This window comes from Diabrotica virgifera, chromosome 2 (assembly GCF_917563875.1).
Source record: "Diabrotica virgifera virgifera chromosome 2, PGI_DIABVI_V3a".
NCBI lineage: Eukaryota > Metazoa > Arthropoda > Insecta > Coleoptera > Chrysomelidae > Diabrotica > Diabrotica virgifera.
In genome coordinates this window covers 75995583-76010769 of record NC_065444.1, presented here as the reverse complement: position 1 = coordinate 76010769, position 15187 = coordinate 75995583, and the positions used below count along the sequence as shown (strand labels likewise).

Sequence of the window (15187 nt, the reverse complement as noted above, 5' to 3'; positions counted from 1 at the left end):
ACATGGGGGGAGGAAAAAAAACCTTCATGAGTATATGTAATAGCAAATGGGAGGAGAAAGCATATATAAAGACAAATTGGGAACAAGGGGGGTTACGAGAAACGGTCGAGAAGAAAACATGTCTGATAGTAACAAAAAAGGATGCGAAGGACAAGGGGGTAGAAAATATAATAAAGGACGTGGGAGAGGATCTGGCAGAAACACTAGAGGAAGTGAACGAGGGAGAAATCAAATTCCTTGAGAACTTTAGGAGGAAAGAAAATAAAAAAACAATTTGGTACACGTTCGTCGCTGGAATAGAAAAAGAAAGTGGTGGCGATATATACGACCTAGCAGAAAAGGCTATAACTAAAATTAAGAAAGAGATGGATGAAACACCAAAGGTTGTACGGGTCGTAGCCGGTAACGACCTTAACAAGGAGATCATAAGGAAAGCCCTCGAATATGTGGGGCGGAGGGAAAGTATCTCATGGGAGATGATAGTAAGAGGGAAGGAACTCGAGGTAGAGAAGAAGTCAGAACAAGAAGAAGCCCTCCTTATAAAGATGGGGGGGAAAAAATATAACGAAGTTCTTAGCGAAATGAGAGAAAAAATCGACATTGGAAAAATCGGTCTACAAGTGGAGAAGTTAAAAAGAACGAATGGGGGAGATCTCCTTGTAAAGTTAAAGGGAAGAGGGGCTGCGGAGAAGTTGAGGGCTGAACTGGACAGCAAAATGAACGGGATGGACACGGCAATCAGAAGAAAAGAGATTTTCTTCACGATTACGCGGTTGGACCCTGGGGTTGGTGAGGAAACTCTAAAGAAAATGATAAAGAGCTATACAGGCGTTCCTGAGAGAGAGATAGAAGTCAAGGTTCTACGAACAAACAGATATGGGGAGCAGGTAGCTACGATAGCCGTACGCCCCTCCATAGCGGAAGAGCTGAGGAGGTACGGCTCAATAAAAATAGGGTGGGTTGTGTGTCCAATAATGGAGAGACACAACCCAGTTAGGTGTTTTAAGTGCCTAAAGTTCGGGCACAACACTTACGATTGCAAGGAAGAGAGCAGGGCGGCGTGCTGCTATAATTGTCTCCAAACGGGACATACCGTTGCAAGCTGCGGTAATAAACCGTACTGCTCGGTATGCAAAGAAGAAGGGCATAGGATGGACAGGATGGCCTGTCCGTCGTACCGAGCCCTTGTATACGGTAGGGGAGGAGAGGGGAACCCCTAAAACGAACTGACCAAACATAAAATAGACTCCCTGGAAAACGAAGGTGTGCCCATATACAGCCCACCTAGGTGTTATTTTATATCTTTAAAATTTATTTTATCTATTTTATTTATTTTATTTATTCTATTTTACTCTATTATTTCAATTTTACTAAACCGCTTTTATTTATTGAATTCTTTTACTTTTACATATTTTATCTATATACCGTATCTATTTATTTTATTTATATTAATTTATTTATTTGTTTTAGCTTTTATGCTTTTTAATTTTTTCGAAAGACGTGAGTCCGACGCAGAAACGACCTCTGGGAACTGAACCAAAGTGGACCTCAAGGATCAACCTGGTATACGGATATTGCAGGTGAACGTGGGCAGAGCACGCCGAGCACACGACCTTGTCCACGCAAAAGCCTGCAAGCTAGAAATAGACTTGCTCATCGTCCCGGAACCGAACAAAAAAATAACATCAGCCGGTGGTTGGGTCCAGGATAATGGGAAGAATGTGGCGGTGCTCTTTAGAAATAGGGGTTTGGGGGTGCGTGGTATTGTCAGGGGAGGAAATCATATCCTCATCAAACTGAGGGATTTCAGCCTGCTGGCATGCTACGTGTCCCCAAATATCCCTATGATAAGATACAAAGCAATTGTAGATGAAATAATGAGCGCCGCCACGAACGAAAAAGAAGTGATGATCGCCGGGGACATTAACGCGAAATCGAGGTTGTGGGGTGCCCCCATAAACGACAGAAAGGGGGAAATATGGAATGAATGGATAGCCCAGGCTGGCCTCCAAGTATTAAACAATAACAAACCAACATTCGTAAGGGGGGTCAGCCGAACACACATTGATATTACGTTCGCGAGTGAAGGGCTATCCAGGAGAGTGCACGGCTGGGATGTCCTTGACGATCAGTTATTCACCTACCACCGGTATATACAATACGAAATAAAGGTTAAAGGGGGAATAAGGCGGCCGATAGGACACACGGAGATTTATTTTAACAAAACCAAGTACCTATCGGAGGTCAGGAAAATTAATGAACAAGAGATTTCTGACCTTGGCCAACTGAGAAGAGCACTGCAAAGTGCAGCAAATTTGGCCACCGTGAAGAGAAAAGATAATAAAAAATCCCCCTACTGGTGGACGGATGAGATAGAAGGTCTACGGGAGAGATGCCTCAGAGCTCGAAGGAATTATACGAGAAGCCAGGGCAGCCTCGAGCTCAAGGAAATATATAAAGATCTAAAGAAAACTTTAAATAAAAAAATAAAACAGGAGAAAAAAGAAAAGTGGCAGACCCTGATAAAAGCATTGGACGAAGATATATGGGGCGATGCGTACAAGATCACTATGAAGACGCTGAAAATAATCGCCCCATATAGACTCGACGAAGACCAGCGGATGGAATCAGCTGAGCTCCTCTTTCCTACCAAGGATCATCAAAATTTCATTAAGATATTTCCAACGATGGTAGAGGAGTTCACGGAAGAGGAAGTTAGAATAGCTGGTCAGGAGATGAAGACAGGGAAAGCTCCCGGCCCTGACGGGCTGCCACCAGAGGCAATAAAAATAATAGCAACGGAGAAACCAGGTTTGATCAGAAGAATATACAACGACCTACTGCAGAAGCAAGAGTTTCCCAGGGACTTAAAGGAAGCGAACTTAGTTCTACTCCTAAAGCCTGGGAAACCCCCCGATTCAGCAGCCTCTTATCGGCCAATATGCCTTCTGGACTGCCTTGGTAAGTTCTACGAAGGGCTTATCAAGAAGAGGCTGGAGGGCGTGTTGGAAGATCAAAGAGTGCTATCAAATCAACAATATGGATTTCGAAAAGGTAAATCGACAGTCGATGCCGCGACCTGGATAAGGGACGCGGCTAAAGCAAGTAAAAAAAGATGGGTGGTCCTTGTTCTGTTGGACATAAAAAATGCTTTTAATTCAGCAAACTGGGGTCACATAGTAGACCGAATAGTCGAATTTGGGGCTCCAGAGTATGTGTCCAACATAATAAAGGACTACCTATCTGAAAGAACCGTATGCATATCGAAGAAAAAGAAGAAAGAAATGACCGCGGGTGTACCCCAGGGGTCAGTCCTGGGACCCTTACTTTGGAATATACTATACAACGGGGTACTAGAAGTAAACAGGCAGAGAGGAGTGAGAGCGATTGCATACGCGGACGACCTAGCACTACTGGTCGAAGACGACATGAATAGGGGAATAATACAAAAAGTAAACGAAGCAATACAGAAGACCGCAGATTGGATAGAGAGAAATGATCTAAAGTTAGCAGTAGAGAAGACAGAATCCATTATCTTGAGGGGACCAAGAAAGAGAGATGACATAATATTTGGATATAAAGGCTCTGTAATAAGACCCCAAAAGACGGTTAAGTACCTCGGAATTATTTTCGACGACAAGCTTAAATTCGGACAACACGTACAAGAAGCATGTCGGAAGGCAGAAGAAAGGACCTCTATACTAAATAAATTTATGCCAAATATAGGGGGTCCTGGATCCCAGAAGAGAATAGTGATGGCACAATCCATCTTATCCATAGTTTTATACGGAGCCCCAGTGTGGCACGAGGTCCTTCGAATGAAAAAGTATAAAGACGTGCTTCTTAGGACACAAAGGAAACCTCTGATCAGGGTGTGCAGCGCGTATAGAACCGTATCAACCATTGCCTTACAGGTGGTGGCTGGGTCTGTACCGGTGCACATCCTGGCCAGAGAAAGAGTCCGAATGTACCAGAGGGGCAACGGGGCAATAGGTTCAGGTCCACAAGAAAGGAAAAGAAGTCTAGAGATGTGGCAGAGGGAATGGGCAGCCGAAGTCGAGAAGGCGGCCTGGACGAGATCCCTGATTCCAGATGTGGTGAGGTGGTACGAGTGCCGGCATCGGCGCGTCGGCTACTATTTCACACAATTTTTGACGGGACATGGATCGTTCAGGAAGTTTACTCATCGTATAGGGAAAACCATGGACGATCTATGCCCTGAGTGTGGAGTAGTGGATGACGCGCATCATGTCGTCTTCGTGTGCCCTGCATACCAGGCGGGACGTACCGAGCTGCAGCTGGGACTGGGATCCCCTCTAGGCGAGCCTCACGAGCTAATTGATAAAGCTATCAATAGCAAGAGAGACTTCGACCTGATCATTGCTTTTGTCACGAAGACAATGAAGCACAAAGAGGAGAAAGAGAGGCGACTGCAAGCGGGATGACCGTCTATTTATTTATTTTTTTAACGTTTTTATTTTTGTGTCGCAGATGGCAGCCAGTGGGGGGGGGGATCCTTTACATCCAACCTGCGCTGTCTGTCTTATTTTAACTAGTTTTACTTATTTATTTATTTTATCTTGTTTTATCTTCTTATTTACTTCTTCAATCTTATTTATACAATATTTATCATTTTAAATCAATTTTATTACTGAAATGTGTTGCGTGTTGTAAGCGGTAGTCAGCAGGGGGAGGACCTTTTACATCTAACCCATGCTGACCGCCTTTGTATTGTTTTGTTTACTTTCTGTTTTGTCTTGTTTTAGTCTGTTTTTTGTTTTGTATCAGGTAGTGGGGGAGGATTTTTACACCCAACCTCACTGACTGCTTCCTGTTAACTGTAGAATGAATGGGTATGAGTGTGAGTGCGAATTGATGAAAGCACGAATGTTTGGAGTTGCTCGTAACTGTCGACTGGTATCCTTTTGCTAGTTCATGTTTGATTGGGGGCACCCCGGTCGCCCCACCCGCACATGGGCTGCACGGGACGGTCGTCTTCACCGACCGGTCTTTGTGCGGGGTGTGTGCGGGACGGGGCGGCTGGGTGGCCGCTTAATCTACGGAGTGCACGCAGAGGGTGCCCGGGGGGAGTTATGAGTAAGGTCGACGGGTCAGACATGCTCGCCAAGAGCGGTTCCAGACCTGTCGGCTGGAGGAAGAGGAGGTGAGTTTAGTCGGTAGGCGGTTCGGCACGGTGAAGCGTGACGGATCGAATCCGACACACCTGGGACACCTTCCCAGACGGTCTTTTGAAGATTCTCAAAAAAAAAGGTAAGACCACTCGAGAGAGATCAAGATAAAAGGAACAATAAAGAGAGAAGAAAATGGGCGCCAACTCTGACAGCTCAACTTCTGGGGCACAATATTTGATAGCTCGCTCTACTTAACTGTAGCAAAAAGAAAGAAACTAAGTTTTGGGCCCAGAATTTGAACAGCTCGAGATTTTTTTGAAGTAACGAACAACAGGAACTAAAGGACACTGAATACAATCACCTGAAATACAAAATATTAAATACTAACCTTATCTTGCTATATTATATACTGGTAATACAGACTGAAATAAAACACCAACCTTAATACATACAAATATATTAATAATAAATAGGTTATATATATTACAAGTTACATATAACTCTCTAAACACAATAGCAGTGGTAGTGGTGGTGTAACGGTAAAACAGGGCCAAAAAGCCACTAACATGCAATTAACCACTACACACTGCGCTAAGTAAAGGTATTAATAGAAAATCAAAATCAAGTCCGTTTGAATAGCACAAAGTCCTTACAACTAAAAGTTAGTAATATTACCTAAATTGAACTAGCCTAGAGTGAAATACACACAACAAGAACGCTACGGTTACCAAAAATCAAGTATTTCACCTAGAAAAAATACTAATTATACAGGGTGTCCCGAAAAGATTGGTCATAAATTATACCACAGATTCTGGGTTCAAAAATAGGTTGATTGAACCTCACTTACCTATATACAATAGTGCACACAAAAAAAGTTACAGTCCTTTGAAGTTACAAAATGAAAATCGATTTTTTTTCATATATCGAAAACTCTCAGAGATTTTTTATTGAAAATTGACATGTGGCATTTTTACGGCAGCAACATCTTAAAAAAAAATTAAGTAAAATTTGTGCACCCCATACAAATTTTATGGGGGTTTTGTTCCCTTAAACCCCCCCAAACTTTTGTGTACGTTCCAATTAAATTATTATTGTGGCACCATTAGTTAAACACATTAATTTTAAAACTTTTTTGCCTCTTAGTACTTTTTCGATAAGCCAGTGTTTATCGAGATATTTTGAATATTTGTCGAATTCACCACATATTTGTATATGGTTAAGTACGGTTAAAGAGACCTGTTAATAATCTGAAAATTTATTTATAATTTACATTTTTAGGTATATTTTGAAAAAGAAGCTACATATCGATAAAAGGTGACTTATGAACAAAAGACTAAGAGACAAAAGTTTTAAAAACACTGTTTAACTAATGGTACCACAATAATAGTTTAATTGGAACGTACACAAACATTAGGGGGGTTTAAAGGAACAAAACCCCCATAAAATTTTTACGTAAATATATTGAAAAAGAAGCCGCATCTCAATAAAAACTGGCTTATCGAAAAAATACTAAGAGGCGAAAAAGTTTTAAAAACGTTGTGTTTAACTAATGGTACCACAATAATGAATTAATTGGAACGTACACAAAAGTTTGGGGGGGTTTAAGGGAACAAAATCCCCATAAATTTTTTATGGGGTGGACAAATTTCACTATAATTTTGTTTTAAGATGTTCCTGACATAAGAATTATACATGTACAATTTCAATAAAAAATCTCTAATAGTTTTCGATATATTGAAAAAAATCGATTTTCATTTTGTAACTTCAAAGGGCTGTAACTTTTTTTGTGAGCACATTTGTACTAAGGTAAGTTAGTTTCAATCGAACTATTTTTGACCCCAGAATGTGTGGTATAATTTTTGACCATTCTTTTCGGGACACCCTGTATATTGAGTTGGTCAGCACTCGTTATATTATCATATTTGCAAAAAAAAACACTAAACATATTCCCTATTTAAAATCCGCGACAAAATTTTAACCCCCTGATTCCCTATCAAATTTTAAGCTACGATTATTTATAATTATCATTAAAAAAGACCTGATTTTATTTATTTAAACAAACTGCTAATTATATTGAACCAAAGAAAAAAAAATAACGACCGAAAACCCTCTCTATTACGAAGAAAATATGTACCTATTGTAGTTTACTTCCTCGTATGCATACGAAAAGTTTACACTGTAGCAAATATATAGTGACCAAAAGTATATAAAAAATAAACAAACTTATCTTATCACAACAATATTTGAATGGGTTGAAAGTCCGTAGGTGAAAGTCTGTAGGAAATTCCCTTTTGGCACGATAAAATGGTTGGCTGCTGTGGTAAGTCCTACTATAAGGTCCTGGGTGAAGTAGAAATCAGGTAATGGTTTTCTTCAACAAAACAGTGAACTCCATGAGGAAACCATAACAGAGATGCTACTAGTTCAACTGGTACATATTTGTGTAGATTGACGTAAAGTTATGTTACGTGACAAAGTGACTATGAGTCTAAATAGGTGACAAGTGACGGAATCTAAAATAAAGTTTATTTAATTAGTTATGATGTATTTCAACAACAGTAGCAGTACATATTGAACAGGCCCAAAAAAAACATCAAATATTAGATCCATACGTCATGTCAAAATTTCTGAAGTTTACTTCAATTCAGACATGACAGGGACGTGCGCATTAGATGGGCGTGACAGAAGGCTGTATAGATACTCGTTAAAACTTTTTATAGTGTTAACTCATAAAAAAATATGAAAGAAAAACCTAATGATCGGTATAAAATACATTGGAATTTACGTTTGACACTAAAAAAACTATGGCCTTGACTGAATGTTCCTTTGCAAATGAGAATTAATATCATTACCATAATATAAATTATAATGTGAAATTTAAATTATTTCTTAACCAAAATATAACTACAGATAACGAACGAGATATCTCGGATGGTGAATTTGATTTTATAATGAAGAAATAATGAGAAATATATCAATATACTCACTTGAGCAAGTAACACGCCAGCGATATTATAATTCCTTTTATGTGAATAGGTCCCCAGATATATTTAATTTTGATATACTATTTTTGGCACATGGTATTGGCTGACTTTTGGATATCCTTTTAGTTATGTTCCATTTTGAGATTTAGCTTCAAACTCCGCCACTTATAAATAATACGGCGTGTTACCTTGACGAGTTTGCTGACAAAACTGAGCTTCCAATCGACCCAAAATCGATTTCTCGATGATCGATGTTCTCGATCCGATCAACTCATGCGCGGTGCCTTCTTCTCGCTTCGTTGCGAATGCAGGCAACTGATATGGGAATGTCGGCATTCCCATAGGCGTCTCCAAGATGAAATTTATAGAGGGATATTTTTTAATCCAATTTTTAATTGTTTAAAATAAAAGTAATTTAATTAGTAGCGTGATCGCTACACAGTCCTTCGGAATCCAAAACGAGTTTCACGCTGGTGTTGGTATATCCATCATAAAATGGCTGGTCGTGTAGAAAAGCAAGATGTAGTTTAATTGCTTTTAAGATATCCGGTTCTTAATAAAATTGGCATGGGAACGGAAAGGCTCTTTAGATTTGCAAATTGTGATGGCCTGCTTATCTCTAAATATATTTGTGTTTTCAACTTCATTTTTGTTGTTGCTTGGAATGGTAATCGTATTTTTCAAGCTAACCGCACTTCTGATGTACTTCGGATTCATATTTTGTTCAGATGAAGTCTTTGGTTCAGAGTATGATGATGCTGTAGACCATTTAATGTTGACACCAGGTGGCCAAATTTCGGTATTAAATAATAAGTCGATAGATGTTTTAGATTTTATGCCTATTTTGAATGAGGAACAAGTTGCTGTGTTGGCGTCTTTAAGGAGGGCGTAACATCTAATATAGTCCTTAATACCTAGCTTATCTTTAATGTAGTGAACTATTTATATAGGGGTGTATACTGGGGTTAAGTTACTAATAACAAAGTGACACTTATCTTCTGAAATTTTTGACTTTCTTTCTGGACAGGTTTGGAAATGTCGAGGGTCATCAGTTTAGGTGCTTGAAGTGACATACACTATCTTTTTCTTTGATACCTCTTTTTCAGTTTGTATAGCAGGTAGTAAGATTACTCATCTGATTAAATATTTCACTGATATTTGCAGATGGCTTTTGTAATCCCAATGTTATCTCGGATGAATTTGAGTCTTCAACTTGAACCTTAATAGTCTCATCGGAACAGCCGAAAAAACTGACGATATATTGAAGATATCTTGTTGCGTCTGCCTTACAGATTTTAAAAGATTTTCAGGATACTGCAGGCTATTTAATTTATGGATCTCGTCAATTTTTTTGTAAGATAATCCAACTTGCCATCATTTTTTGTTGATAAATCGTATATCTCCGTGAAAACGGGCAAATTATCAGTCAGATTTTTAGTTAGTTGAATTAAGGCATTAAAGTTCTCTTGTGGTATCTAATTTTTTGATAGATTTGTTATTTTTTCGTTTAAATATCTGAGGCTTGGCGAATCACGTAATGTACAGAAAAATCTTATTTGAATTTGTTGGGCCCAGGAGAGTTTTTGTGGTGGTCTTATTGAGCCGGGAACATCTCATACAGAAATTTCGCTGACATTTCCCAAAACAACGAAGCTTATATTTAACATATTCGGAGAACTTATGTAAACAATTCTCACAATGGTAGTATGTCATGGTTATGGTCAAGGTCAATTTGCAATATTTAACTGAGTCGTTGATAAACAAACATAAAAAAATTAAACAAATCTGGCACAAAACTTACAGTTTCGTTCACTCCAATAACAATAACACACTTGAGTATGTCGACTGCTTAACAGCACAAAAACAAAACCTGTTACACACTGACGGTTTCAAGCATACTTTATAAGCGAAACCTCGTAATACCCATGTTGGTTATAGAGAGAATCTACTGTATAACTTGACGGTAAAAGGATTCAAGCATATTTCGCCCTACAGTCGCCATCTATCGCCATCGCATTTAATTTAATAAAAACAATTGCATTTCGCATTGGTAGTAAACGGGTTTAAGTGCCCTTGAATGATTTTACCACAAAACTATTTTTAGTATTCTGTAAAAATTATAGATTTTTATAAGCATCTCACAACTATCAAAACTGCCCTGAACCCTTTTACGTCTGACCCCCTCAATTGTTGAATATCCATAGTGGATATTTAATATCCATAATAATTTTATCTTGGAAGGTCTTTTGTATAATTCAAAACATTTTGTCAAATAAAAGTCATAAAATAATAGGGGCGCGCACAAATAATTCCGGACAAAATATCCTCACAAATTATTTTTGAACAAAAAATCCCCACAAATAATCATCAGACAAAAAATCCCACCAAAAAATCTGGACAAATAATTCCCACAATTTTTTTGGACAAAATATCCCCACAAAAAATTTCTGACAAAAAATCCACAAAAAATATTTGCCGCCGAATAGTTCTCAAAAGTTTTCCGGTGAAATCAATCGACGCAAATATTTTTCAGCCTCCGTGTATGAGAGTATAGTCATAGCCAATGTAACCGCTTTTAGGCACGAAAATCATGATTAGCAATTTAAGCATGAATTGTAATTGCGATTAGGTACCTACCAAAATCGTGATACAACTGTTTTGAAACAGTTAAAAACAGTAAACAGAACAGTTAAAAATCGAAAACTTGATTGACTCCAATTTTCACATTTGGATGTGTCGCCCTTCTTGGGAATTTTTACAATTAAGCCTTGCGTCCATTCTCTGGATAGCTCTTCGATTCTCCAAATTTAATAGTGCTAGGCTATCCTAGCAGTATGATATTCCTTTGTCTTCTGTTCCAGTAAAATATTTATAGTTGGTTTGTATTTTAGGTTGTCCCCAGGAGGAGAACAAAATAAACATTATGGAAACGTCATATTCATCTCATAAAGGAAAATATACAGGTCAAGATGCTGAAAAAATAATATTAAATAAATGCATGAACGTTGGGACTGAAAACAGACCTTACAAATGTGAAATTTGTTTCAAGCAATTTACTACAAAAGGTATTTTGAAAACTCATTTGAGAGTGCACACTGGAGAAAAACCGTACAAGTGTGAAACTTGTTTTAAACAGTTTGGTCAAGCAGGTACATATTTTGAAAACTCATTTAAGAGTGCACACTGGAGAAAAACCGTACAAGTGTGAAACTTGTTTTAAACAGTTTGGCGAAGAAAGTAATTTGAACAGACATTTGAGGGTGCACATCGGAGAAAAACCGTACAAGTGTGAAACTTGTTTTAAGCAGTTTAGAGAAGCAAGTTATTTAAAAAAACATTTGAGAGTGCACACAGGAGAAAAACCGCACAAATGTGAAACTTGTTTTAAACAGTTTGGTAAAGTAGATACTTTGAAAAAACATTTGAGAGTACATACTGGAGAAAAACCGTATAAGTGTGAAATTTGTTTTAAGCTGTTTAGTGAAGCAGGAAGTTTGAAAAGACATTTAAAGGCCGCGTCTCACCATTAAATAATTTGATCAAACAGTTTGAGCAAACTTGACGTACTTGAGGAAGTACGTCAAAGTGACGTCACAATTGCAGTTTTTTTGAAATTCTAAAAATCTGTGCTCTCACTATCAGTCTAGTTTGATCAAATTTTTTGTATTGAGTTGTCTAACTTGTTTGTACTTTATTTAAAATTAAAATGTTTCATTATTATCCACAATGAACACTCAGGATGTGACGTCACTAACTGTCACTTTCAGTTTGCTCAAACCAGTTTGATCAAATTATTTGATGGTGGGACGCGATCTTGAGAGTGCTCACTGGAGAAAAACCATACAAGTGTGAAATTTGTTTTAAACAGTTTGGTGAAGCAGGTAAATTGAAGTCCCATTTGAGGACTCACACTAACGAGAGACCGTACAAGTGTGCAATTTGTTTAAAGCAATTTACTACAAAACGTTATTTGAAAATACACTTAAGAGTGCACACTGGAGAAAAACCATACAAGTGTGGAACTTGTTTTAAACAATTTGGTGAAGCAGGTAAATTGAAGTCACATTTGAGGACTCACACTAACGAGAGAACGTACAAGTGTGCAATTTGTTTAAAGCAATTTACTACAAAACGTTATTTGAAAATACACTTGAGAGTGCACACTGGAGAAAAACCATACAAGTGTGGAACTTGTTTTAAACAGTTTGGTCAAGCAGGTAAATTGAAGTCACATTTGAGGACCCACACTAACGAGATACCGTACAAGTGTGCAATTTGTTTAAAGCAATTTACTACAAAACGTTATTTGAAAATACACTTGAGAGTGCACACTGGAGAAAAACCATACAAGTGTGGAACTTGTTTTAAACCGTTTGGTCAAGCAGGTACTTTGAAAAAACATTTGAGAATGCACACTGGAGAAAAACCGTACAAGTGTGAAATTTGTTTTAAACAGTTTTGTAAAGCAGCTAGTTTGAAAAATCATTTGAGAACGCACACTGGAGAAAAACTGGAGTGAAACTTTAGTGATTGTGAAATTTGTTTAAAGCAATTTAATACATTTCATTTAAAATTACATTTGCGAACACATGTTGGAGAAAAACCTTAAATTATAAATATATGAAATCTGTTGTTTATAAATAGTTTTTTGATTTTTGGCCTTGGTTTGAAACCTCTACCTGCGTAACTAGAGCGAGTAATGTGTGTGTGTGTGTGTGTGCGCGTGTGTGTGTATTGACTAAATGTCTTGTTACTCGGTAAAATTGACTTCATAGCCTTTTTACCAACACACATTTATTGAATCCAAACGACGTATGCATTCCCCCAATGAAATAATCAACTATTCTAAATGGGAAATAAGCCACAATTTAATTAAAAACATGATTTTATTAACGTTTAGACGTCCACATCGCATGTCGTTGTCAAAATACAAAATATCACAACATCTTACAACTATCAAAACTGCCCTGAACCCTTTTACGTCTGACCCCCTCAATTGTTGAATATCCATAGTGGATATTTAATATCCATAATAATTTTATCTTGGAAGGTCTTTTGTATAATTCAAAACATTTTGTCAAATAAAAGTCATAAAATAAAAGGGCGCGGACAAAATAATCCCAGACAAAATATCCTCACAAATTATTTCTGAACAAAAAATCCCCACAAATAATCACCAGACAACAAATCCCACCAAAAAATCTGGACAAATCCCCACAATTTTTTTTTGGACAAAATACCCCCACAAAAAAATCCTGACAAAAAATCCACAAAAAATATTTGCCGCCGAATAGTTCTCAAAAGTTTTCCGGTGAAAGCAATCGACGCAAATATTTTTCAGCATCCGTGTATGATGAGAGTATAGCAAATGTCATGTAACCGCTTTTAGGCACGCAAATCATGATTAGCAATTAAGATTAAGCAGGAATTATTGTAATTTCGATTAGGTACAGCTGGTTCCTAAAAAAACTGATACGACTCTTAGTAACATTTGCTCATTTTGAGCAGTGTATTGATTGGCCTGACATATTATATTTATTATGACAGACAAATAGTAAAATAAACAAACAAACAACAAACAATTGATATGTTAATTCCTAAATTGTAATAATTATTAAGGCCTAAATTTTGATATTATTTTGAATTCCTGCATTTGCAGTTTTCGCATCTTCAAAATGATTCCCTTCTAATATCTCCAAAAGCATACGATCTTAATGAGCGGTAGATATTTTTAGTCTTAAAAGAACTTTGCTTTCTTTCAAATGTTTCTTGTTCTCTCCATCTTTTATTAATATTAAAAACTGTTGTTCTACTTACATTAAAATGGTTAGGTATGGCAGATAGTGACCAACCATCTTCTAATTTCGTTACAATTCTTGCTTTTAGTTCTTTTCTAGCATGTGGAGCCATTTTTGAGGTTGAACAGAATAGGTTAACTGACAAATTTTAAGATTTGGCAGTGACAGTATATAAATAATAAGTAGTTTGCCTTCAAAATACACTGCTCAATTTTCTACAAAACACGCTTTAAGAGTTGTATCAGGTTTTTTTTGGAACCAGCTGTACCTACCAAAATCGTGGAAAATTGGGGGGATGAGCTAAGGCTGTTATGTAGGAATCATGTTATAATTATTCGCTTAAATCTTTTGCTCAATCTACTTTTAATAACTCTGTTAAAACATTTTGATACAACTGTTTTGATATATACAAAATCTTATACTGATATACAGGGTGTCCCGAAAAGATTGGTCATAAAATTATACCACAAATTCTGGGATCAAAAATAGGTTGATTGAACCTAACTTACCTATCCTATATACTATATACAATAGTGCACACAAAAAAAGTTAGTCCTTTGAAGTTACAAAACGAAAATTGATTTTTTTTCATATATCGAAAACTATTAAGATTTTTTATTGAAAATCGACATGTCGCATTCTTATGGCAGGAACATCTTAAAAAAATAACAGTGAAATTTGTACACCCCATAAAAATTTTATGGGGTTTTGTTCCCTTAAACCCCCCCCCAAACTTTTGTGTACGTTCCAATTAAATTATTGTTGTGGTACCATTAGTTAAACCCCCAAATGCTTGTGTACGTTCCGATTAAACTATTATTGCGGTACCATTAGTTAAACACAGTGTTTTTAAAACTTTTCTGCCTCTTAATATTTTTTCGATAAGGCACCTTTTATCGAGATATGGCTTCTTGTATAATATAGTTCAAAATATACCTAAACATGTAAATTATAAATAAATTTTAATATTATTACCAGGTCTCTATAATCGTACTTCACCATATACAAATAAGTGGTGGATTTGACAAATATTCAAAATATCTCAATTAAAACTGGCTTTTCGAAAAAGTACTAAGAGGCAAAAATGTTTTAAAAATATTGTGTTTAACTAATGGTAGCACAATAATAAGTTAATTGGAACGTACACAAAAGTTTGGGGGGTTTAAGGGAACAAAACCTCCATAAAATTTTTATGGGGTGCACAAATTTCACTATAATTTTTTTAGGATGTTCCTGGCATAGGAATGCCACATGTCTATTTTTAATAAAAAAT

At 36.9% G+C, this 15187-nt stretch overlaps 1 protein-coding gene and 1 long non-coding RNA gene across 2 annotated transcripts in view; one reads left to right on the top strand and one right to left on the bottom strand.

The window, feature by feature from the left end:
• LOC126879529 (zinc finger protein 501-like) overlaps positions 1 to 15187 on the top strand; it is a 60673-nt gene that overhangs the window by 43310 nt on the left and 2176 nt on the right. The gene's annotated exons all lie outside the window — the stretch shown is intronic.
• LOC126879532 (uncharacterized) lies at positions 5574 to 8526 on the bottom strand. The gene is made up of 2 exons (XR_007696108.1): positions 8120 to 8526; positions 5574 to 7645 (listed from the first exon to the last, which is right to left on the bottom strand). It is a non-coding gene; the product is annotated as an uncharacterized LOC126879532 (long non-coding RNA).